The sequence below is a fragment of the Lissotriton vulgaris genome, chromosome 1_2, assembly GCF_964263255.1.
Source record: "Lissotriton vulgaris chromosome 1_2, aLisVul1.2, whole genome shotgun sequence".
Lineage (NCBI taxonomy): Eukaryota > Metazoa > Chordata > Amphibia > Caudata > Salamandridae > Lissotriton > Lissotriton vulgaris.
In genome coordinates, this window is record NC_141686.1 from 233,326,280 (window position 1) to 233,353,701 (window position 27,422).

At 46.9% G+C, this 27,422-nt stretch overlaps 1 long non-coding RNA gene across 1 annotated transcript in view; it reads right to left on the minus strand.

Annotated features, from left to right (window-relative positions):
* Positions 1 to 349: 349 nt before the first annotated feature.
* The window catches only part of LOC147736403 (uncharacterized), a 108,135-nt gene continuing 81,062 nt past the window's right edge, over positions 350 to 27,422 (minus strand). The window contains exon 3 of the long non-coding RNA XR_015307553.1: positions 350 to 681. This is a non-coding gene — a long non-coding RNA (uncharacterized LOC147736403). The remainder of the gene's footprint in view (positions 682 to 27,422) is intronic.

The window sequence follows — 27,422 nt, forward strand, 5'->3', positions numbered from 1 at the left end:
AGCATCTTCAGGATGTGCAACATTTGACATCACATTTGGACAATTATGTTTCCAATGTACTAATATACCAATTGACAGATAATTAAACCACCAACCTCCCAGAAGGACACTGTCTCCACTTCCTTTATTCTGCCCCCACACCCATCGCCCTCCTCTATGTTCATTCTTTTCTCCCTCTCTCTTTGCTATTCCTCTTCCTCTCTCTTTGCTATTCCTCTTCCTCTCCCTTTTACAGACTGCTGAATAACTGTATACATAGTCATCAATTTTGATTCACTTGATTCCTTCTTTCTTTTTTGCACTGCCACACAGTGATTAGCAACAGTAACTAACTCAGTTAAAACTTTATTTTCTATCCAATGCAAACAGTTTGTAAATGCTCCTGAACGTCAGCAGCAATCCCTGCACAGAGGGAGTCCTCACAGCTTCTGAGCTTGTTCCCCAGGGTGGGGAAGGTACCCTTCGAGCAGGTGTTTTAACCCAGTAATCAGCTGGGGACGCTCCTTTGTTCTGTCTACAAATCGAGATTCTGGCCCAGACAGTCTTAAGTGGACGCATTTCCATCCCAGCATTCTACAATCCACCCTTGGCTGTTGCAGTGGGAGCCGAGCCCCACAAATCTACTGAACCTCAATAATTCAGCTCCGTGGTTCTGGTTGATCTTTAGACTAGTACCACCACCTACAAATATCAACAAAAGGAAATAAGTTTCAAAAAATGATTACAGAAAACTTAAGATAAGCAATACAAAAAAATGCAATACATGTCACGAAGATTTGGATACAAAATGCGTCAGAAATCAGAAAAATGTCTATTTAAGCAATTACATTTCTCTCGATTCTAAGTGTCACTCATAAAGAGTTCTGACAGCATTCTAAAGTGGAAAAAAAAGTCTCAATTAAATCAGACAGAGTCTCGCGATAAAGTTGAGAAGTCACCCACAAACCTTCAAGATGGGGTTTTTATACACATTTTATACATAAACAATTAGCAAAACGACAAATGCAGCATGACACAATTATTCATTAGTTAACAATGGACAAATCAGAGGCAAAATCATAATAGTTAAAACCCTTAGACCTCACCCATTTCTTAAGGTTAAAGGATTCTTCTGTTTGCTCCCTCAGCAACTGCAGTCCAGAGATGTAAAATACAACATGAAACATTCTTAAATAAAGACTCATACAATAATGCTCTGGGCGTCCGCAGAAATCTTTCCAGGGGGGCGGCAAAATGTTAACGTCATCACCATCCTCCGACATGATGTGTGCCAGGTGGGGCACAAGAAACACTGAGACGCAGAACTAGGATAGACTCAATTAAATGCCAGGAATCCAGGACATGTGACTGACCCTGCCACAGGCCAACAAACACCACCTGTAGGGAAAACGCTAAACTTTCTGACAAGGTGCTTTATCTCTGTCTGCTAGGTGTGCAGACTTCCGGGTCCTCGATTCAACGCCAATCAAGGCTGTCTTCAGCACGATTCGATTTTCATCAGAATACTTTAAAACAGCCTATGATTAAAGCACCAGATTAAATATACTGTATGCACAGTGTATGTTAGGGATTATTTGTATCACACATATTTACCAATATTGGCTTCTTGGTGCTAGAATTCATGATAACATTTATCCAAAGTTAAAGCACAACGTCAAAGTTAATAATAAATAATGCAGCAATCACACACGCTAGTGATTCGCCAATGGGTGCTCCCTTTACTAAAATTCCCCGGGCATTGCAAAATTTTACACACATTCAATTAATTTATCTATACTACTATTATAAAGAGAGAACTTGCACCTTTTGGCCAGGTAAACTCGGGAACCACGGCACCAATCACAACACCCAATACAGCGTTGGAAAGGGCAGTTGCAGCAGAAGGACATAGGCTATGCAGACGCCCACCATATACATTTAAAATGTAAAAGAACTGTGCCAGCAAAGTAGTCCCTTGTGGGCGTGTCTGCATTGTGCTGTGGGTGTGTGCTGGGGGGCGTGACAATCGCTGGGGGCATTCCGTCACGAGTGTTGTTTTTTCTTCCCAGGTTCTATACATTCCTGCTCCCTTTAAATAGTAATTCAGTGGAGGTCCCATTCTCTTAGAACCACCCCAAACACAGTTATGGGCAAAAATACAACTAAAAGGCCCTGCAAAGCATTATGGGATAAGATTAGCATAATTTTTAGCATTCATGAAAGGGTTTCAATGTTTTGGAATTTTACTCATCAGGGACATCTTGGGACGACGAGGTGAACTGCAGCTTGATGTATAATATTTTAAATGCTATTTCATTTGCCTCATCAGGGACATCTAGGGACGACGAGGTGAACTGCAGCTTGATATATAATATTTTAAATGCTATTGCATTTGCATCATCAGGGACATCTAGGGACAGGAGGTGAACTGCAGCTTGATGTGTAATATTTCAAATGCTATTGCATTTTCCTCATCAGGGACATCTAGGGACGGCGAGGTGAACTGCAGCTTGATGTGTAATATTTTAAATGCTATTGCATTTGCCTCATCAGGGACATCTAGGGACCATAAGGTAAAATGCAGCTTGATGTATAATATTTTAAATGCTATTGCATTTGCCTCTTGGGGACAACTGGGGAGAACGAGGTGAACTGCAGCTCTTTGTAGAATTATTTGTATACTATAATGTTCACTTCCCACTGCTAATCTCGTCCCATAATGGTTTGCAGGGGCTTGATCTCAAAATCATCACCTCTCTCACTGCTTGCTGGAACCTAATTTCACTTTTGTGAAATGCCTATATGCATTTTAGCATGTAGAAATACTTGTTATTTTACCTTGAATATATGAGGTTTCTGTTTTAATAATTGGAAATCTGACGGAACGAAATATTGCGGATTTATTGTACCAAGTTCGCGCCAATTCCGCACACCCCTACCTTAAATACCCCTGCACCCCATAATCATAACCCACCCTTACTCTATAAAATCCCCCAACACCCTTAAACACTAACCCATCTTAACCCTATAAATATACCCTGTACCCCAAAACCCAAAACTATCCCTAAACCCTAAAAATACCCCTGTACCCCAAAACCAAAACCTAGCCCCGAACCCTATAAATACCCCTGTACCTCAAAACCCAAACATACCCCTGAACCTTAAAAATACCCCTGTACCCCAAAACCCAAACCTACCCCTGAACCCTAAAAATACCCCTGTACCTCAAAACCCAAACCTAGCCCAGAACCCTAAAATACCCCTGTATCCCAAAACCCAAACCTAGCCCTGAACCCTAAAAATACCCCTGTACCCCAAAACCCAAACCTAGCCCTGAACCCTTAAAATACCCCTGTACCCCAAAACCCAAACCTACCCCTGAACCCTAAAAATACCCCTGTACCCCATAACCCAAAACTATATCTGAACCATTAAAATACCCAAACACCCCAAAACATATACCTCAGTACCCCAAAACATATACCCCTATACCCATACTTGCCTTATCCAAACATTTTTAAAAAACATGCTTTTACCATTCATGCATTTACACCGAATTTCGTTGTAAATGTATGCGTGGTAAAAGCATATAAAATGTAATGCCATGCGTTATAATGGCATTGCGGAGTCATGGTACTTTCGTAATGAAAGTATGCAGAGTGATGGTATGCGGAAAGAAATTTGCGGAATAATGGGTGTTTACCCTCCCCCGTAAGTACATTGGTGGCACGGCAGCCCACATCTCCAGCAACATACTCATATTTTTTCACCACCAATTGGAAAAATGCACAGGTCTCTCTCATTGATGCCCAGCACCGACATACACTTTTAGACACACCTCCCACCACAAGTTCTAGAATTGCGAACTTCAGAGAGGGGAAGCTACGTTAGAATCTCGGCATCAGCTCAACATCCTGTGATTCCAGGCAAATCTCTTTGTCTCCCCGTGCCTACCACAAATCAATGTGTTCTTCTGAAATGTAAATTGTGCTCATGCCATGTTGTCGAGTTTGCGCTATATAATATTGCAAGGAAAATAAAGTAGGGAAACACGAGTTCACACATTACTGAACGCGCACTCTTAAGTGCATCAGCAGTGCACTGTGAATCGGAGCGTTTCATAGGCCTGTCACAGATAAGAAATGCTATCAAAATGAAATCCTACGAAACAATATACTACTGGCCGGCAGCAATTCATACCCGGACAACGTCGGGGCGGGATGCTAGTACAAAATAAAATGTATATGTCCAAATGTTAGCTATATTTTTGAAAAGAAACTTAGAGTCCCTCTACGTGTAGTCAATGTCAAACTGACAACGTGCCCACGTTTAGGGATACAATAATGGCCAGCTCCCTCATGCCTAAGCCCGGCACCATAAATGCGTGGCACATGCGGCGCCCGCAGCGGCGGCACATCACAGGTCCAGGGATGCTGAGTCTTGCACAGTGGTCAAAGTGGGGGAAAAAAAGGAGGGGAACAGTGGGTGGAGAATCAAATGGCGGGAATAACCCAAGGATTGGATCTGTGGGTGGAGCCAGAGGTGTGGCCAGAATGCGCAGACATCCCAATTTTTAGTATTTGTTTGGCATTTCACTGACCAGTTTAATCAACCAATGGATACACATGATTATTTAAGGTTATAATGAGTTATTGACATTAAAATATATTCACAAAGTGGGATATGCTTCTAATCACAGAATGTACCAAATACGATAAAATGCGGAAACACAAGCCATTTGTCTCCGAGCCATGGAGTTTCTGTCATCAGCACTACTCCCTTTTTCCACAACAGCAGTTCAAACATGAATGGCAAAATATGATAGTTTGCAAATGTTTTCTCTAAAATTATGGCTCTGCCATATTTGCCTCATAATGCAAGATCTGCTGCATGATCTGACCGTTTGAACTAATAAATTGTTTGTAGCTCAAACATATCAAAAGTTAATATAAAATGTGACGTGTTGCTGCGGAGTGAATGGCCTATTGTAAAGGTTGACTGGTCACCTTTCTCACTGCTGCGTTTGTATATTACACTGGTACTAATAAGGCAAAATCTTTCCAGAGACTGTTAGCATGTGTACACACGTCAAAATAATAAAATATCTGAAAATATACTGCATTACGCTGCAGCCTTTTTTTAAATGCATAATTTAGTCAACACTATGGCATAATGTTGTCATCCTTTGCTGCATAATTAATACCAGTGGCCCCACAGCAGGCAGCACATGTTAAAGGTGCTTGTGAATGAAGCCGGGTGACTGTAAGTTTGCCAACTTAGTTTGGTGTGCGTGCAAATCCTGCATTGCCAATCCCTGGTGAGTTGCAGCTACTACTGCTGAAACAAGGCCAATGGAGCTACCTATGGGTGAGGCAGAATGGCCTCAAGGGCAGGGCCAGCCATAGCACTGTTAGTGCCCCACAATGACCACCTCTGCCATGGATTCCCTCACTACCGCCCTTTAACTGTGCCCCCCAAGTTTCCATAACCACTCTCTCGCAGATGCATTTAATTTGATTTACAGCGCCACTCATACCATTGTAGGGTGTCAGAGCACTTTACATCACACACATTACACAGAGACAATCAATTTGTGTGTAAATCACTGTAAAGAAAATGTTACATAAGACTAAGGACTACAAGGTGTAGGAGTCACATGACAACCATACTAGTAGCCCATATAGTTTTATAGTGATTGGTCTGGAGAAACACAATACCCGGAATTTAAAATGTAATACCATGGTTGGGGGTTCTCCTTAATAATCAGAATTGATTTCTGTCCAAAAGAACACTTTTTGGGACATTAGGATAATCAAAGACTGGAAGGGGGAATATAACGCTCTAATTTATACCTTGCAGTTTGTATGCAGCTCTTAGATGACAGTTAATAGCTCACTGTTCTAAGTTAGGATTTTATCTTATAAACTGCAAGTAACAAAAGGATCTCTCTGACAAAAGCAGTAGCCCACTGACCTATTTACATTATGTGCACTTTATGATCTGCATGGCGCATGTTCTTTGCAGCCGGTACATTAACCCTCTGAGCTACCTTTCCATGAGTCAAAACTTCCACTAGACAAAATTCTGATCTCTCTCTAGGAAGAACATTAATCACCAGAGTCATCATGACATTTTTATTGTTGCCGAAAATTGCTGGAGGCCAGGAAGGAGGCAGCAAGCGTTTTTTAAAACCATAATATACTTGCAAACATGATGCTTCCACCTAAAGTCAGCACCCGGTGTGGTCACATTGGTTGCACTGCCCTAGAGCTGGCCCTTCTCAAGGGTACTGTGACCTCAGTGACTGTTTTTCTAGGGTGTGCTGCTTCATAGGCCTGCCTGCAAGACTGGAGGTGAACTTCAGTATGGATAGTGGTGGACAAGCCTTGAAGGTTAACCTACACTTGTCATGCTAGGGTCCACCTGCTGGTGCGAAGACACCAGGACTTCTAAGGTGTTGCGAAGCCTTCTAAGGTCTAGCGTGTGATTGTGCTCTCGCAGGAGAGGGGTCTGGTGGACGGGTTATTAAGGCTGAACCTGATTCTTAGTTCCAAATTCAGCAGCTCTGACCATAGTGCCGCATCCTCTGCCTCACTGAACACCATACTGCTCCACTGAGCAAAAACTCCCACTGTCTTCAAGTACAACCCAATTGTTGCCCGCTATAAACACCTGGATGTGGCTCAATTTAAATTACGCACTAGACAAGAGCAATATGCGGCCTACAAAAAAAAAAGTAACAACATCCTGGAAAAAGCAAACACTTATAGGGAATGCAAAATTTAGCAAACCATGGGAAATGTAAGCAGGAACAACATAGTTACCTTAATGCTTTTGCACTCACTATACAGAAATCAGTGAGTGCTTTTGCCTGAAAAGTTAAGGACACGACTACAGGGCCCTGAATGGACCCATTTCAATGGCCATTGCTTATATCCTTACAAAACGTAAGAAGTAGGGAAAAAAGACAACATCCCTGGACGCAGAGCCGCAGCACACATTTTGCTTTCCAATCCACACATTGCAGTACCTCCAGGATTGCTGCACTAGTTCCAATTCCAGGGAAAACAAAGACAAGAAAACAAAAATAGTGCTTCGCTGGCAAACTCTGTAAAAGTGGCGCTAATGTGTTTTAGTGTGAATAAAATCCGTTTGGCCAGTGTGCTACCACTCTGTCTTACTTTATTTAGTTATTTATCTATTTTTCATATTTTTAGCCTTTTATTCCCAATGCTGCACTTTGGAATTAAAATGTCAGAAAAATATGACATTTCCAGCAAAAGCGTCTTTCTTTTTTGGATCCATTTCACAGGGAAGCAAATAAAAGAAAGGAGAGGAAAGAGAGTGAGAACCCCGTCTTGAAGTCACGGTTTTCATGAGCGTCTGCAGGGGGGCAAGAAGGGTCGCTCGGGGGGGGGGGGCAAGCGCCCCTCCTTGCCCCCTCCTGCGGACGCCCAACATCGGAACTTCCAGCGGACTCCCTTCAAAATGATATATAGAGAACACGATGGAAAGCTTCACTCACGATATATGCTTTCTAAAGAGTGTCACTATGTGCGTCATAGCACACTGTGTTCTGTGGAAACTGATCGGAGAATACTTGCAGCAGTCGCTGACTGGGAGGGAGGAATGTGCAGGATCAAGATAAGCAGAACAAAAGAAACGACATCCATTCTAATAAAATAGTGTCTCACACTAAAATGTGGCATGAGTAGACTCTGGGGCTGATTCACCGATCTAACTTAAGACAGAATCCTAAACTTACTACTTTTGGTATTCACAGAAGTTAGGATTTTGTCTTAAGGCAGACTTAAGAGAGAATCCTAACTTAAGTCTGTCTTAAATCTGTCTTAAGACAAAATCCTAACTTCTGTGAATACCAAAAGTAGTAAATTTAGGATTTTGTCTTAAGTTAGTTCTGTGAATCGGGCCCTATGTTACTATTTATACTTCTTTTTCTGATTTAGAAGTATTTTATTAAGAAATGTTACACATACATTTAACATCGAACTGCACAGGGATATGCTAGACCTCCTGCTGAACTCAGCAGTTAAAATGCTGGTCTCCAAATGGAAGGAGACAGATAAGGCGACATTCAAGGGGTGGCTCAACTGGATAACACCTCAGAGGCGCAGACAACACAGCGCTACGCAACTCACCTTGGAGACCGGCAACCAGGGGTATGTGGTCAACACTGGATAAATACTTGGGTCACAATGAGTCCCCGTCAACATAATTATACTTCTAAGCACTATATTTCAGTTGTTTCAAGTGCAACATCATAAGTTCATCTATTACGAGCGTGTGCTGTGTAAAAATGAATAATTCACACAAATAATTTGTTACTCAAAATTGCACATCATAAAAAAGTTCTACATTGGTACTGCCATATCATCTAACAGTGATTAACATAGCCAGTTTCAATTCTCTATCAATTGATGTTTCCCTTCAATTGCCCCCACCTATCGCAGCAACCAGTATACATCCGCCCACGTGGGCATGTAACATTCAACTAGTCTGCAGCTTTTCGCAGAATATCAGAGGGCTTTCACCAATTTTGGGGGACTGCTTCTTAATGTTACTAAGTTTGTAAGGAAGCATAGGCCATCAATGGCCGTTCTTCCATTCTGGGTTGGGGTACTCTCCGAGAGAACAAGCATTGCCTGTGATAGGTATTGGCTTTGGTAATGTTTTGTAGACATGCAATAGAAGTTATTAGCACAGAATGTATAATAGTACTTTTTTATTATTATTTTTAGCCATGCTGCTATACAGCATGGTTCCAAACCATTGCCAACATCAGTAATGCCCATGATGTAAAGCATGAACAAAAGTCAATGGCAGGTGGGAGGAGCCAAGCTAGCGACCGAGATGACCGCATAGACGCTCGGCTCCGTGAGCCCTCTCACCCCGCGCATACATCCTGGCAACTATCCTGAGCCGTAACGGCATATTTAAGTAGGCGAAGGAAAACTTTCACTGACCGTTTGCTCCTGAGGCTTCTACGTGCGGCAGACCCGAAGAAATGTCCCCGACTGTTTTGCGGCCCTCACGGAGCTGGGACCGGGGTGTCGAGTGAGAAGAACAGCCGGCCGCGACTGTGACAACAGCGGCCATTTGTGGAGGTGAGGAGTCGGCCGGAGGGCACCGGAGGTTTGATGGGCCGATGGCGACAGTGACGACCCAGTCCATCTAGCGGAGTGTGGATCATCTAGTGGGGATGCGTGGCAAAGCAGGATCGAGGGGAGTGCATGATATTTGGCCCCCTTTCCAGTATTGTGTCCGGGCATAACTAAGGACTTCCCCCGGAAGCGGCGGGCGGCTCCCGGGGAGCGGCAGAGATTTTGTTTAGCCCCTTTCATGGCTCTTCCCTGGGAAGCCTGCCTTAACTTTCTGGGTCCTTGCTGTGAATCCTGTCGCGCCCTGGTGTGGGGCCCGGTCTCGAGGTGAGGTGAAGAAGGACGAGGCCGGATCAGCTAAGATGGCGGCTGGCACCCGCTTACGCAGACCACATCCGGATAGAAAAGCTGCCGTGCGGGAGAGTTCAGGGGTCTGGCGGCACGAGAAAGAGCCCACGTCCAAAGATATATTGGCTGCTCTAACGACCCTGCATGCCACCCTGATCCGTAATGCCCGGGACCTGGGAAGAAGGATGGCCGCCATTGTTGTCCCGCCGTTCCACACGGGCACAGTTCGATCTCAAGGAAGTGCCGACGTGCCCGCCTCTATGTTGGTGAAGAGTGCTCCAGCTTGGCTAGGTTCGTAGAGACGCTGGAAGACCCGGCTCATGAGATCGCCTTGGACAGACCTGTAGTACATGTGAGTGACTCGTCGGGGCACATATCTAATCAGCGGCTGGGGAAATAACGCCGATCTATGTCTTGGGCTGCCCCGGCGACGTCTCAGCGCTTGCCGGATGGTGTGACTCTCTCTCCTTGGATGGTGAGACTGTGTTCGGACTTAAAGATGTGTTCAGGGTCGATACCGACACAGACGGATTTCCGCCATACATATCCGGCTGGGTTGTGGTTGCTGAAGTCCCATGGAGTAATAACACGGCCCGGTCCGCCCGGATCACTTGGACCCTCCACGCCGCTCTGTATGCCGATTGATAAGTGGACGTATGTTGGTACTACTGATAGAAAAGGCCAGGGGTGATACCGTCTAGGATCCAGTGGACTTATTGATGGCTGACGGTGATTTGGGGGACACTCGGCAGAGATTTTATTGACGGTGCTATCGGTGATTAATGTTTTCCATGGCTAGGATGTTTACTGGGCGCGGGGGTGGGTGGGGGGGCCGGGTGGCAAGATTGAGGGCCCTTCTCCACTTTTTTCTTCTTTTCTTCTTTCTCCTCTTTTTCTATATTTCGGGTCTCTTATTTAGAGCGACAGGCACGCTGCTGGGGGTGGTAGGCCATGGCCTTCTGCAGGGGTGCAGGGTGGGGGGTAGGGGGAAGGGGTTTGTTAATTTGTCCGTTATTTGTTTCTATGGCCCTTTTGTCTTTCTTCCTTTTTGGTGTCGTCGTTTTTCATGTTTCGTTTTGAGGGGTGGGGTGCAGCTTTGCTACGGAACGGGTTTGTGTTCACATTTATCCTGACTCGTATATCTTACCCCCAATACTTCAATTGTATTTGCACTATTTGCGGGTTTCCTGATTCATGCTTGTTATTGTAGGAACATGTATGACCGTATGACATTGATTCTTAGTTTTTTCTTTATTGTAAAATGAACCTGTGATGAGAGCACGGCCTCTGCCGCACCGATGTTACGTCATCCCTCTCGATCTACACCTCAATCCCGAACCACCAAAACAACCCGGACTCCACCCCTTTCTTTTTCCCTACAGGAACCAGTCCCAACGCGGAACACAACGGAAGTACATCCTCGTGACCCCGGAAGTCCCTCCCCCTTTCAGGAGGCGGATCACAGAAAAGCCGGAAGAATCCGAAACCCAGCGTTCAAGCAGGAAGACTCGTGGCAGGAGACAGCGTGCGAAGAACCCCCGGAAGAGAGAGACGATCCGGAACCAGGAGACGAGGTCTGGACGGAGGACAGGTGGAGTCCAGAGGAGGACGCTGGAGAGCGGCCGCAACTCAAGGACGGAGTTGCGGCGGGCCAAGTGAGTACCAGTCCCGTGTGTGAATAGTAGGCGTTAAGAGTGTGTAAATAAGTAGTCTGTATATATGCACGTGTATAATATAGTCTTCCCCCCCTCACGATTCACTGTACACTGTATATAGGCTGTATATACGTGTGAGTGGCACTGTCACGACTGTAGATAAATATCATTGCACGTCCTGACACCAACGTCACCCTATTTCCTATCCGAACTATATCTCCGTCCCTCTTACCCCCTCCCGTCCCTTTCCTCACAGTCGTTCTAACTCCAACACTCCGGTGAAGGAACAGGATCTTGTTCTTCGATCCACCGACAGAGCTAACGGCCCTCTTTTCTCTCTCCTTTTCCCCCCCTCCGAGGACCACCGTCCGGGAGCTGAGCCTATCGAGACCTCGAGGATTGGCCCGACTACCGTCAAGACCAACGGCTGTCCCTGGAAGACCCTACCCGGACGACTTCCTTCCCCGGAATCGGAATCCCAGCCCTTTGGAACTCTCTACTTCTTGTGTTATACCGTTTCACCTTTGTATAATAATAAACACCGGCTACGAGATAGCCCACTACATACGGCCTCCACGCCTGTTATTCCGGTCCGCCACCCCCACCAGCCCACAAGTGGTGTCAGAAGTGGGATATACCGGAAGCATGGAGGCCGCGGTGCAGAAACTAGCAGATTCCCAAGAACAGCTCGGGAAAATGATGGAACTCTTCCTCAAGACGGCCGAAGAAGACCGCGGACAATTGCACGATGTCTTGAAGGGGCAAGGAACCGCTCAGGGTCAGGCTCTGGAGAAGCTTACAGATGTACTGGGCCAACAACGACCCACCGCGTCCCTTCCTTCGGTGGTCCTCCAAAAATATGTACCGGGCGAAGATCCAGATTTCTTTTTTACCAATTTTGAACGGTTAGCCCTAGCCGCTGCCTGGCCTGCCGACCGCTGGGGTCATTACCTGGGTCCGTTACTAACCGGTGAACTGCAGGCAGCCTTCCAACAGGCCAATGTACCGACATCAAGACGTGTATACTTGAAAGGTTAGGTATCGATGATGAAACCTATCGGGTACGACTCCGTCAAGCAAAGGAAGGACCACAGGAAACACCAAGAGCCCTCTCCTTTCGAATCAAAGATCTGGCAGACCGGTGGTTGAAATCCGCAACCGCCACTAAGGAAGAAATACTTTCAAAGATTTATTTGGAGCAATTCTTGGCTTCACTCCATCCCGCCACTCAAAAGTGGGTTCGTCAGCACGCACGGTTGACCCTAGAGAACGCCATTGAAATTGCCAGCGCGTACAGTCGCGCCCAGGACTTACAGAAACCTAAAGAAGAACATAGTCACCGACCTCAGCCCCATGGTCAACCCCGAGGACCCCGGCCATTTGTAACCAAGAAATCAGAACCTCCTCCGTTAGTCCCTTATCCAGTGATGTCCAGACCACCACCGCCCGGTCCCCAGTGCTACAATTGTGGAGGTTACGGACACATTGCTCGGGTTTGTCCCCAAAAAGAAGAGCCGATGGAGGTGGGAATGGCTCGGAACTATGTGTGTTTGGCTTCTGGTCCAACTCCTCCCGCTTTCCATCGACCCGTACGAATTGATGGACATCAGGTATCTGCCCTTGCTGACACTGGATGCAGACAGAGCGTTCTCAGACCTCAAGAGATACCCCATGCAATCGGACCTATAACGGGTACAGTGGCTATTCAGTGTGTACACGGAGACACTAAGGTGTACCCTACAGCCGAAGTCAAAGTACAACACTCCCTGGATCCTGGAAGTACCCTGAATGTCGGACTTATTCCTTCCCTGCCAGAACAGGTTATTTTGGGCAGCGATTACCCTGGTCTTCCTCGACTTCTCCAGGACACCACCACTAGCCTAGAGAAGTGGTGGTCCGAGGCTCCTTTTCCCGACAATCCTCCTGTCGTCGGAACCGAAAACATTCGGGCCGTCAAGACAAAAACCCAAAAGAAAAAGGAGAAAAGGAACTACTCCACAGCGTTTCCAGTACGAGTAGAAGAACATCCATGGGAAGTCGACCAAGAATTTCGCGCTGCTCAACAGGAAGACCCTATTCTACAAGAAGCCTGGGGAAGAGCCCTGGACCAAGAAGATCCACAGCATGTAGGTCCTCACTTCTATAAAAAGGACGGTCTCTTATACAGAAAAGGAGGACCCCAACAACCGTCCCAGTTATTGGTTCCAGGACCCTTCCGAGACAAAGTGTTGTTTCTGGCTCATAGCCATCTACTTGGGGGTCATTTCAGTGACGAAAAGACGAGTCAGGCTATCCTAGAAAAGTTTTACTGGCCAGGCATCCATCAACAAGTCAAACAGTACTGTAGAGCCTGCCCAATTTGCCAGAAGAATAGCCGGTATCGCCCTCCTAGAGTCCCTCTACAACCCCTTCCTTTGATAGACATCCCCTTCAGCAGAGTAGGGATGGATATTATAGGCCCTCTGCTCCCTTCCCGAAGCGGTTGTCGGTATGCATTAGTCCTAGTAGATTACGCGACCCGCTTCCCTGAAGCCGTCCCTCTCCGTCAGCCTACCAGTCAGAATATTGCTAAAGCCCTAATTTCCATTTTTTCCCGGGTTGGTTTTCCCAGGGAAATCCTGACAGACCAGGGAACTCCTTTTGTATCCTCCCTCATGAAACAGGTGTGCTCCCAACTAGGTGTAAAACAAATTAGAACATCCGCATACCACCCCCAAACGGATGGTCTGGTGGAGCGCTATAATGCCACCCTGAAAACTACCCTGAAGAAACTCTTGGCTCTAGAAAGTAAGAGGTGGGAGGAAATGTTACCCCTGGCCCTCTTTGCCATCCGCTGCAAGGTTCAAAGCAGTACGGGGTTTTCCCCTTATGAACTTCTGTATGGTAGACCCCCTCGGACCCTGCTTGATATGGCCAAAGAGGCCTGGGAGGCAGAACCCAACCGAACCCGACCTCTGCCCGAGTACGTACAAAATCTCAAAACCCACCTGGGGCAAATAAGGGACATTGTTCGCCAGAATCTGGTAGTAGCCCAAGCTAAACAAAAGCAACAATATGACAAGGGTACCAAACCTCGTTCCTTTCTTCCTGGCCAGTTGGTCCTTCTCTTAATGCCATCTTCCGACCACAAACTGTTAGGGCAATGGCAAGGTCCCTTTCCAATCCTGAGACAGGTCACTCCCGTGACCTATGAAATTGAGCTCGACCCTGTCCGTCGAACCACACAAATCTTCCATGTGAATCTATTAAAAGAGTGGGTTGGACCTCGTCCGGTCCTACTAACCAGCTCCCCAGAGTCAGACCTCTCCTATGACGTCTGTATAGACTCGGAACTAGGGGACCAACGGAAACAAGAGCTCAGGTCCGCCCTTCGGCCCCTACAACAGGTTTTCTCCTCCTCTCCTGGCCTCACCTCAGTAGTCGAACATGCCATCATTACGGAACCAGGTAAAACGGTCCGTCAGCGGCCTTACCGGCTACCTGAGGCTCGTAGACCCATTATCCGAGAGGAGGTAGCCCAGATGCTTGACATGGGGATCATCGAGCCTTCCAGTAGCGATTGGAACTCACCGATAGTACTAGTTCCCAAGCCAGACGGATCGGTTCGTTTTTGTATCGATTTCCGTGAAATCAACAAGATCTCCTCCTTCGATACATATCCCCTTCCTCGGGTTGATGAAATGATCGAACGTATCGGTAGGGCCAAATTCATCAGCACGTTAGACCTTTGTAAAGGGTATTGGCAGATTCCCTTACGTCCTGCCGACAAGAAGAAAACGGCTTTCTCCACCCCTGAAGGTCTGTACCAATTCACGGTGATGCCCTTCGGGCTGCACGGCGCTCCAGCCACCTTTCAGCGAGCCATGAATTTGGTATTAAAACCCCATGTTTCTTACGCTGGTGCCTATCTGGATGACATCATCATCTATAGTGATGATTGGGAGCAGCATTTGGGTCATCTAGCCAAAGTAATACACTCTCTGGGGTCTTATGGGTTCACGATCAATCCCTTGAAAACCACCTTGGCTGCTCAGACGGTAAAATATTTAGGTTTCCTGTTGGGGGAAGGATTGATCCGCCCCCAAAACAATAAAATTGCCGCTATCCATGCCATCCCTTTTCCTCAGACCCAGAAAGAACTACGGGCTTTCTTAGGCCTTTTAGGGTATTACAGACGCTTTATTCCCCGGTTTTCTCAGATCGCAGCGCCCCTCACAGACCTGTTAAAGAAAACTGTAAAAGCCGAAGAGGCACTGAGACAACCCCACCCCTCCTTGCTGGATGCCTTCCAACGTCTAAAAGACGTCCTACTTTCCAGTCCCGTTCTTATCAGCCCAGACTACTCAAAACCCTTTATACTCCAAACTGACGCTTCCGAGCAGGGGCTGGGAGCAGTTCTCTCTCAGAGCGACCACAATGGCGAAGAGCGACCCATCCTTTTTTTGAGCAGAAAATTGTTTCCCCGGGAGAAGAACTATGCCGTAGTTGAGAAGGAGGCCCTCGCCATCAAGTGGGCGGTAGACAGTCTACGTTACTATCTAGAGGGTAGAGAATTTGTACTATACACTGACCATGCCCCTCTGGAATGGATGGCCCGTAACAAAGGACACAACGAAAGAGTCCTTCGTTGGTTCCTTTCCCTCCAACCCTTCAGGTTCAAGACTCTCCACAGGAAGGGCGCAGATCAAGCCAACGCTGATTATCTTTCCCGATATCCTTGTCAAATTACCCGATCAAGAAAGACAGCTAGGGGAAGGGAATGTGATGAGAGCACGGCCTCTGCCGCACCGATGTTACGTCATCCCTCTCGATCTACACCTCAATCCCGAACCACCAAAACAACCCGGACTCCACCCCTTTCTTTTTCCCTACAGGAACCAGTCCCAACGCGGAACACAACGGAAGTACATCCTCGTGACCCCGGAAGTCCCTCCCCCTTTCAGGAGGCGGATCACAGAAAAGCCGGAAGAATCCGAAACCCAGCGTTCAAGCAGGAAGACTCGTGGCAGGAGACGGCGTGCGAAGAACCCCCGGAAGAGAGAGACGATCCGGAACCAGGAGACGAGGTCTGGACGGAGGACTGGTGGAGTCCAGAGGAGGACGCTGGAGAGCGGCCGCAACTCAAGGACGGAGTTGCGGCGGGCCAAGTGAGTACCAGTCCCGTGTGTGAATAGTAGGCGTTAAGAGTGTGTAAATAAGTAGTCTGTATATATGCACGTGTATAATATAGTCTTCCCCCCCTCACGATTCACTGTACACTGTATATAGGCTGTATATACGTGTGAGTGGCACTGTCACGACTGTAGATAAATATCATTGCACGTCCTGACACCAACGTCACCCTATTTCCTATCCGAACTATATCTCCGTCCCTCTTACCCCCTCCCGTCCCTTTCCTCACAGTCGTTCTAACTCCAACACTCCGGTGAAGGAACAGGATCTTGTTCTTCGATCCACCGACAGAGCTAACGGCCCTCTTTTCTCTCTCCTTTTCCCCCCCTCCGAGGACCACCGTCCGGGAGCTGAGCCTATCGAGACCTCGAGGATTGGCCCGACTACCGTCAAGACCAACGGCTGTCCCTGGAAGACCCTACCCGGACGACTTCCTTCCCCGGAATCGGAATCCCAGCCCTTTGGAACTCTCTACTTCTTGTGTTATACCGTTTCACCTTTGTATAATAATAAACACCGGCTACGAGATAGCCCACTACATACGGCCTCCACGCCTGTTATTCCGGTCCGCCACCCCCACCAGCCCACAGAACCTTCATGGATCCTGAATTTCGGCCAGTACGCTTGAATACAAGTCACATCCTGGACATTTGTTAGACCCCGGTTTTCGGGCTGCTATATTTTCCCACATTGATTTGCTGTACTTACGACTTGACTAGCGGCCGGCCAGGGTGGTTGTAGGCCCATGCTTGTATTTGCTTGAAGTAATAATAAAGGTTCCCCAAAAATAAAAAAATAAAAAAGTCAATGGCAGGGCCAATAATCTCAAAGGTGAGATCTACTGGTTTTGCCAATTCTTGTGAGGTTTTGGCACAACATCCATGTGATTCTGAAAAAATCAGTTAATCTCCCCAGGCATGAAAAAATAAAATAAACATGCCAATTGCCAAAAAAACATAGCACATAAAACAAGCAATTACTTTTTCAATGTCTTAGAGAAAGTACATTTGACAGGAGATGACATCTGTTGTGACAATAAAAGCAGATGACAAGTGTGTGTAGCATAATAAAAACATAGCTACTAATGCCAGGAAGTTCAATAAGGACGACAGGGAAGAAGAGAAAATAAAAGTAGGGCCTCAGTCATAGCATGATCAGCGTAAGGACAGCAATCAAGCTGAAGCAATCAGTACTTGTTCCATGCTCCAGCTAAAAGAAGACAAAATTAGCAGAGCACACACTTGCCAATCAGAAGACAGCAATTAAGAGTGGCAATAAAGACAACGGTTGTTAAGCAATGGGCGGGATGCAAGCCCCTTGTATACAATATCTCTCGCAAGCGAGAACACATGCAGTGCATGTGCTGTCACAGGCTAGACCTAAAAATGGGCATCATGAGGCACTTACTGAAGCTCGTCCTCAGCTACATCACTAGAGGAGTGTGTGCGTGGGCTGCTGGGTCTTCAATATTGAGGCTGTAGCTAGTCGACTCTCAGTGTTTCTGTGATTAGCCCAGGTAATAGCTAGGCTGTGAGCTTGATTGATTTGTGATATAGCAGGGACTGATCATGCCAGAGTAATACATCAGGCTTATGGGGTGGTAGAGTCAGTCTCTTATCCCAAGAGCCGCACGCCATCCTCCAATGCTTCGCCCCCGGTTGCACTGCTAGTTGCTGATCTCGCTGGACTGGCAGAGCCGTGCCCGTCTCCTTGTGGGAGCTGGGCGGCCAGCAATGTCCTGTCTCCACATACTCTTCACAGAGCTCCCCAAATGCCACCCACTGGCATAGGGATGCTTCGCATGGGGATGGCCTCCCTTTCTTCTTCGGGTTCCGACGTTTCAGTAGTAATTTGGGGAAATACAGAGGACGTGGGGCAGTATGGAAACAAGCCCTAGCCCTGTCCTCAAGTGACTAACTTGATACTTAAGATTCAGAGGAGTCTGCTTCATAACATGCATATGTGACTTATGCGTGCGGCCTCATATCAAACTGCAAGTGCCTGCCAGTGTTCACTATTTATATTCCTACAATCCTTCAACCATCTTTTAATTTTTTTTAGGGTCTCTAAATCAAAAGTACCTTCTTCCATAAAGGACTTATTTCCATGTTTGCTAGTGAGTCTCCCCATCTGTTTTAAAAATCTGCACATGCTTTTACCAGACGGGTAGTACATAGTGTTAGTGGAAGTTCCCTTTTGCGGGGGCACTTAGGTTTTAGACTTTCTAGCCCCCATCTTTTTATATTTTCAAACTCACTCTTAGTAACATGTAAAGAAACATACCAACCTTGTGCTGCAAGGAGGGTTCTTACATTTATTTCTCGAATGGTTCTTGCGGCAGTATTGAAATTATGTTTCACTCGTACATACTGACCCCTTTGCGTGGTATAACTACCATCTCAGCGCCTCAATGTCAGTTTCTTTATCATATCTGTCTCCACCTTTTGGAGCAGAACTTCACTAATCAGATTGTGCCAGTGTGCAGATCTCCTTTTGTAATTTTCCAGTATGAACCAACAGAATAAATTCCACAGACTGGCGAGGAGGGAGGGTCAGTGAGAAATCTGAAGTTAAAGTATCAACCAGAAAGAGCGTTATGGAAGGTAAGCAACTTGTTCTTCTGATAGATGCTTATAACCACAGATCAGGCCCGGACTGGCCGTTGCGGGCACTGGGCAATGCCCCGGTGGGCCGCAAGGGTGGGGGCGGGTTTTGGGCCCCTGGAGGCCGTTTTTGTTACAGGGCCGTTTTTGCAGGCAAAGAGCTCGGTTGTTAGGGGGGTGGCCAGCCGAGCACTTTGCCAGAGCCGGTTTTCGTTCCCAGTCCGGCCCTGCCACAGATTCCTCATCTTGTGAATAGTTACCCTTGGATCCGCCGACCTCGCCCTGGCAGAGGTCCCCCGCACCTCAGAAACAGAACCAGCGGGAGAGCTTTCTCCTACATCACAGCGAAAACCTGGAAAGAGATCTCTGTGAACATCTGACGCTCCCTGACTCTGCACATGTTCAGGAAGGACCTCAAGACCTGGCTCTTCGACTGACCCGGAGCCGCCGCCCCTCCTCCCAGCACCTGGAGACCCTCATGGGTGAGTAGCACGCTATATAAACCCCTGATTGATTGATTGACTTCTACCCACCTCTTAACCCTAAAATCCCCCTTGCTTCCATTGATGGCTGCCCACCCTTAACACTAAAATCACCCTTACATCCCTTTACTTCTACCCACCTGTTGATTACCATGTTGGAATGTAGATTGGAATTTGATCGCTACAGTGTGATGTCTGTTTTCCAGGTGCAAGAGTTGCTACCTGACCTGAGGACTGGTGGTTGTGGAGAATAAACTGGAGTTCATACCTACCTGTGCAGCTTCTTTTCAGTGGCAACGAGCTGTGGCTGGTTTTGCCTGGCCACATCTCTAGAGGGAGCTGTCATTGCGCAGTGTTGACTGACTGCTTCTTCCTTGGGGAGCCATCATCATGCTATGAGGGCCGACTGCTTCTTGCTCCTTTTCAGTAGTTTTGCCCTGAGTCAGCATAAAATCTGGTTATTCTTTAAACAAAACATACAAACCGATTATTTTGGATTTTTTTGAAAATATTTTTTATTGCAGATTTGTATAGTACACAATCTTTATGTTCGCCAGTCCTGCTTCCGACAGTAGCAATGCACAGGCCATTAAACAAAACATTACACACAGGTCATTAAACAAAACATTACACAGCCAGTGAACCCACATCCCGGTGGTCGGGTGGCGTTAACCGGAAAAGTGCTAGAAGCATAAAAACAAAAGACAATTGCAACTGTTCAGCAGGGAGTTCTTGCATCTGCTTTTCTTTTTCCCCCTTCCACCCATTCCCCAACGCATAACCTGTTATAACCCCAAGAGGCAATAGCAAATTGTCCGTACAATCTTAACTCGATAGCCCTTATCTAGCCTCTCTTCCTCCCCTCTATGAATCTCCTCATGTGCTAGTCTCAGTGTGCCTTACCCAAGTGGCTAACAGGTTATCCCTTGTCCCTCCCCCCTCCCTGGGTCCTCATCCTCTAATTGCAGGTGGTATCATCTCAGACAATTTGGATGAGCAGGAGTCGCTGGAAAGTATGTCAAGTGATGCAATGTCACTGGCGTGTTATGGGGAAACCCCGCCTCCTGGGTGCTGCTCTGCCTGGTCATCCTGCATACCATAGTCGCGCAACGCTTGTGCCAGGGCGTCCCATGCTTGAGCTGATTCTAATGCCTTTTCGTTATGTTGTCGCTGCGCGGTTTGGAATCTGATCGAACTCTCTCCATTAGCCCATTTGAGAAACTTGTTCCTCCATCTCATGCTATTCGGACCTATCGCCGCCTTCCAGTGTCGTGTAATTTCTCGCTTGGCTAATACGAGCCCCATGTCTATACATTTACTGGTAATCTTATTTTTGGGGGTGTGAGGGAACCAGTGTAGCACCCCTACTGCTATGTCGAACACCAAACTTCGTTCTGTGATAGCGTTCAGGGTGTCTCCCACCTCCTTCCAATATAGCTCCAGTGCCGAACACGCCCACAGCATATGGCCCAGCTCCGCTCCAACTAGTGCACATCTGGGACAGGCCGCCCCGTCTTCATTGAATTATTTTTGGATCCTTCCCGGCGTAAGGTACGCGCGGTGAAGGATAAAAAAAGTACACCAGCTGAAATCTGGCGTTGCGTGTGCTCTTCTGGGCCCTCCGCACAATCTGCGCCCAAGTTGTCTCAGGTATAGGTCTTCCTATCTCTGTTTCCCACTTCCCCTTCAATGTCATTAGAGGAGGTAAATCCTCATTAACCATTCTGGAGTAAAGACAGGTGCATGCCTTGTAGGATCCAGCAGAACTCATGGCATATTGGCACGCCATTGTCGTTTTCGGTTCAGTCAGGCCTTCTTTCCAGTGTTTCTGTATCGCTTGTGTTAACGCGGCGTGGAGCAGGAAGTCCCCCCTAGGTAAGTCGTACCGTTCTAGTAGCGTCGGGTAGGGCACCAGGGCCCCATCCTCATATAAGTCTCCTACCATCTGTATTCCCGCCTCCTCCCGAAACTGCGGTCTTGACCAGTCGCCACCTTGCGGGAGCGCTGTCAGCATTCCCAAAGGCATCTCAGGGGCGTATGGATGTATCACCCCCGCCTTACGCTGAGTGCGGTTCTAGCATAGCCTTATCGTATAACATACAAACTGATTATGACAACCAAAACTCCAATGTGCACTATGCACACGTCTAAAAAACCAACAATTTGGTGCAAGCGACAATGCAGGTACCCCTGCACCATGGTGCAAGGATGACTGCGTTGTTGGCAAGATTGGTTTTCTGCAGTAAGCGGCGCCTTCCTGCACAAAAACAATCCATGGAGGCGCTTTCTGCATTCTATGTGTGCTGCGTACTGCAGCACACATATAAAGAGGAAAAAACAAGGAGAAATGAAAACATTTCTCATTACGCCTGCTCCTGGGAGGTGTAAGGTTTTAGTGTTGCCCTGGGTCTACTCGATTTTGTAAACCTGGAGCAGCGTCATAATCCATGGCTTTTGCGTGGTAACACCCACCACAGCGCCTCCTTGACAGAGAGTAAGACAACGCAGTGCTTTTCACTGCCTTGCCTTATTCCATATCTATGAGGCCTTGCAAAGCAATGCAGGGTGGCTTTGGCCTCATAGATTGAGAGGCCTGCACCAGGGCTGGACTGCCAGTAGTGGGAACCGGGCGTTTCCCCAGTGGGCTGGAGAGGTGGGGGCCGTTTTTGTACTCATGGGGGCAGGTTTTGCTTTTGGGGGCTGGTTTTGCAGCAGTGCTGCAATATCACCCCCTGTAACAAAAGTAGGAGCGCTGCTTCTGACGAGCACACCCTTCCCCCTTCCCAGCTCCCAGGGCTAGCCAAGCATCAATCTGCCAGGGCTGTTTGCTGTTCCCAGTCCGGATCTGGCCTGCACCACCAAAGTTTTTTAAAAAAGGGACGCTTCAGCAGTGCAGGTCTCTTTTAAATAAGCACCCAAGTTTTTATGTACTTCTTAAACTGTGTAAAGTTATTTTCCTGTCGTAAATGACCCAAAAGGGAATTCCAAAGTATTGGAGCTTGGACGGAGAAGCTTCGTCCTTCACAGATATTTCTTTTTGTATTTAGGGGTAACCAAATTGTTAATATTTGATGATTTTAGGAGTAGGCTAGGGATATATATCCTAAGTCTCTTTGTCATAAAGAGAGGAGACATGCCATGTAAGCCTTAGAGCTCGGTGTACAAAATAAGTGATCCACTTTTAACCCCTTCGATGCTTGTGACGGAACCATTCCGTCATCAGTCACGGTTGGGCGGTGCTGATGACGGAATTGTTCCGTCACGACCACACCCATTTTAATAAGGGCCCAGCACAGGAGGAGAATTCCATCAGCAGGGATGGTGTTAAAATGCCCGGTTGGACAGCCACCAGCCAATCCCCCACTGGAGGAGTAAGAGATAAATTCATATGGATAGTGGATACCTTCTCTCTAATTAATTTTCAAACACTCACAAGTACCCCACACCCAGAGATATCAAAACAGACTCCTGTTGAGTGAGTATCACCCTGCTTCTTGTAGAAACATGCAGTTTCTTCTGTTAGACCCTTACCCAGTCTACAAGTGGCATGCTTCATTATCGGGTCTCATCCAGGGCCTTATTTATGAGGCCATGCGTCACTTTTAAAAAATGTGCCTTGTTGCACCATATTTACAAAGTGACGCATCTAGGTAGATGCGTCACTTTGTAAACCCCTGTGCCACATTATACCTACGCCAGGTATAATGTATGTAGGGGGGGGCGTTCTGACGCAAGAAAGGGTCATAGAAGTGATGCAGTGAAACCTATATGCTTTCACTGCGCCACTTCTAGAACGCAAATGTGTCAATATCTTACGCTTGCCTCACAGCAGGCGTAAGACTGACACAGACCCTTTCACATGGTGCTTGCCCCACAGCACATTGCTGGAGTTGTGTCACTTTTGTGTCACACTCCAGCAATGCGTCACTTTTACACCATGCAGATACGTCGGAAATACTGACGTATCTGTAACTCCTTGCGACATGAAGCATCATACAGTAAATATGACACATCAATCATGTCGCAAGGAGGGCGCACTGAGAAGTGACGCATCGCTGCTGTCACGCAGCGATGCGTCACTTCTCATAAATGAGGCCCCAAGATGGGCTCGACCATGTTCCAGGGGGCACTTTAAATATAGTTCCAGCCTGGGTCTTCTAAGAATAAAAGTACCTTGAACCACCATGGTATCCCCTTTGATATTCGTTGTTCGGGTATGAGAAAAAAACAATATGGAGGTGTGAGGGCCCTATTTCCCTACTATTCTGTAAACATGATTAAAAAAATGGCCTCTTAGGGTCCAGGCCTGTCATCAGGACAAAGACGCGCCCCGGGATTTACTTCCGATCTACCTCTCTTTATGAGGGGGACATACAATCATGAAAGAAATATTTCATGCAGATCTGGCTTCCTCGCCCAATCTGAAGAAGGAATATTGTCTTGATTCCCGATTAAGGAACCTCTCAAAACAACATGGAAGGAAGGGGGGCACAATATGATATAGTAGGTTAATCTGAAATGAATTATTAAATACTGATGGTGCCTGTTAATCATTTGGGATAGGTGTGGTTGCAGGCCTTTGCCTGGTGATAAAACAGAATACTGCATAAAAGTGACTTTGTATCTCACACTTCTTCAAAATACAGATTACAGATTCCTAACATCTGCCTTGCCAACCCGTACCATAGTTGCCAGGACTTACCATAGTCGCCAGGACTTCGAAGAATGGTGGTCTCTATTCCATCACACATATTTTTATATACCTTTACATGTGGCAGGGTCAGTCAAGGGAGAGACAATCCTGGAGTATCTGTTCAGCAGTGCCTCTTGTTTTGTCCATACACTACACTCTGCCACAGAAGAAGTGGTTGTAGCCTTATACAATCTTCAATAATCGCCCCCCAAGCCTCCCTGGAACAGGGTGGACATACAACTTGCAAGAACTGACAGCAATCTCCTCAAGAACATATTTTATGACACCTGTATCTTGGTATAATTAGTATGCCCCCATATTACTGCTCCATAGGTTGCCACCAAAATGCACTTAGCTCTATAAACAGTGCAGGAGCTTCAATCCTAGGTTGGATGAGAACACAAAAAGTTTGGTTATTGCCTTTACAAAGCGATCATTTCTTGAATTAATCTGCTGCTTCCAAGTACCATCCAAATCAAAAGTTTCCCCACAGTATGAGAAGGGCTTTGGTGTAATTCAGATAGACTTCATTGACAACAAAACTGCGGATTATAGGCCTATTAGACCCACACGTCATAAGAAACAACTTATTTAGACCTCCTTTTAATTCGAGTTCATCTTTATAGGTTACAAAGGTAACCAAGGATATCTGAAGAGCTTTCGGAGTGTGCGGGCATCAGACTGCGTCATCTACTTACAGGAGGGCAGAAATGGGACAGTTGCCAAACATGCGCCTCTCCAGATTGTCAAGTTAAATACTTGCATTTTTGAGAAAAGTACTATTTTAATATATGCACACAAATCACAAAGGCAGCACCCTACATAAAAACCACAATCTCTCAAGGTTGGCTCTCTAGCATCATTCTGGCCAGTATCCCAGAGTCCTTCCATCCACTTCTAGTTAGGCTGGTTATTCTTCTTCTACACTGAAGGTGACTCAAACATGCAGTCCACACTATCCCCATGCCATAAAAGTCATATTCAAGTTTGTGCAAGTCCACAGTAGACCTACTAGCCTTGAACAGTCTTTACCGACCTGATGACAGATGCTTAAGTGTGGGAGGAACGGTCATGTCTCATGGGCTCAGGTCTCCTGATGCGGAGGGTCCCCGACCCTGACCTCTTATGGTCTTTCCCCGATGAAGTGTTAGGCCTTCTTCAGTCTCTGGATGGCTTGCGTCAGTCCTCACAATTAATAAGTGTTCCTCACCGTAGCCTGGCCACGCCAATCCAGTTTCATGGGGCTCCATCCTGGCACATGGGGGTCTCTGACTGGGTCTGCACGTGGGTGATGGCTCTTACTTCATGGTCCCCCCCTCACGTGGCATACTGGGGGTTGCTGGTTGGTTCTGCTCAAGGTTTATGACATTTACTTTCATGGGGTCCCCACTAGGCATATGGGAGGGTCGCTAACTTTGTGCAAAGGTCTCATCCAGACCGGGCGTCTCACACTTCACTCACTGGCATCCACTCTGCAGGACCCCCATTGGGCCTCTCTGCCTCCAGGTGCTATCCCACTGAACTTGGCAGGCAAGTAGGCAGAAAGCTAGGGCTCCAGGTGCAAAACAAGTGGTCTTACTGTCTGAGTGATGGCCCTTCACCAAGCAGGGAGACTGGCAGACCGTGGCCCCTAGTTCTGGTTTCGGCAATTAGAAATCTTGATGATCTCTCCTGCTGAACAGTGCTGCTGAACAACTTGTGGGTCCCGAGTGCTCCCACTTTTATAGTACATCTCAAGACAAGGTGATTTGGAATTGGATTATGGGAGGCAGCTCCTTCGGAGTGCTCTTTCCTCTGCATTGCCATTTGTCAAATGGACAGTCTGCCACAGTAGGAATGGTTCCAGTTCTGTTTGACATGCAACACAGGCCAGAGATCGCACTTGGTTGTCAGCTTCTGCTGAACTATGCCTCATCCCGGTTCAAAGGCCGAAGCCTTCATCTCTATCAAGATTCCCTGGTCCACAGTGCCAACCTCATCAGTCCCACCATCTCCCTGGCAATGAGTCCAGGCTGCAATAACCAGTAACTCTTCCTGGAATCAAAAAGACCTTTGGTTTGCACTGAGGGTGGTCTGCTTCCCTTCTTTCAGTGTGTGCTCCGAACCCGCCTCCAGGAATGTCAGCAATACACATCTTCTGTCCGGGAGTTGCATGTCACACCTCTCCTGCCTCTCCAGGCCTTGTGCTTTCAAAATGGGACCCAAAAATCTCCATGTTATGTTGCAAAAACAGGCGTACACATATGTCCAAGCATGCAGACACAAGTATCACAAGCTGTTCATCAGCGCTACACACAATCCTTCTAGGCCAAGGGTGAGTTATGTACTGTCTCTTCTATAGCGCACGGCTACCCCAAAGGGTGTCCCGGCGCTTTGGCAAAGAGACCTGGAACTGAAAAACACAACACGGCAACTCACAGTGGTCCAAAGAATCATGCAGAAAAAAGCCAAGTCTTCAGCTCCCTTCTTAAGGAAAGGAGACTGTTGGCTTGGTTGAGTTAACGTGATACAGGTAAAAAGCCTTTTCACAATGTTGATCACTATGGAACTGAGAACGAATATGCTGTCACCACCATGCTTGTGTCACTTACCTACAAGAACTGCTGTCTGCCACTCTGAGGGTAGCACTTGGTGTGGTCCTGTCGATACAACAAGACCTCATTATCAAGAGACTGGCCAAAGACATGGGGCATGCGTGTGACACGTGTCTGCCCACAACCAAAAATTATTACCAGGAGAGCAGATATCTATGCAGCTGGGGCTCTCAGGGCAGGGAAGCACATTTGCCACCATACAAAGGAATCTTCCATCCTAACTTCTATGTTATCTCAAGCACCAACCAATTTTTATGTTGCGGTCCCATGAAAGGACTAGCAGAAGTATGTAAAGCACTACAAGTTCATCTCACTAACTACAATAATATAAATCTAGCAACGACAGCAACAGACCCTGGACTCATACGTACAATGTGTTTGAAGTATTTAAACCATCCCAGCACAATTATCAGGCTAGGGCCTGCATCTGGGAAATGGGTGGGAGCAAGACAGACATATCCTTAGGAGGGTTGGAGTACCTTGCAAACAGGTAAAAAGCAAAGGAGGCAACAACAGCAAAGCTTTACAAATGATAAAACCATACAAACCTTAGGAATCAATTCTTTTAGGCTCGCAGTTCACCTGGACCATTGTGGAGGTACATGTGGTTAAGAAGTCAGAAAAAACAACTTCTACAGAATAAGAGAAAAGTAGATCTGAAGCCTGCGTTTACTGACCACCTGTTTGCGGTTCATCATTGACAGTTCTCTGAGACCACTGACATAGTGTCAATCAAAGCCTCATGAAACTTATGAATTAACTATGAAGACTAATTGA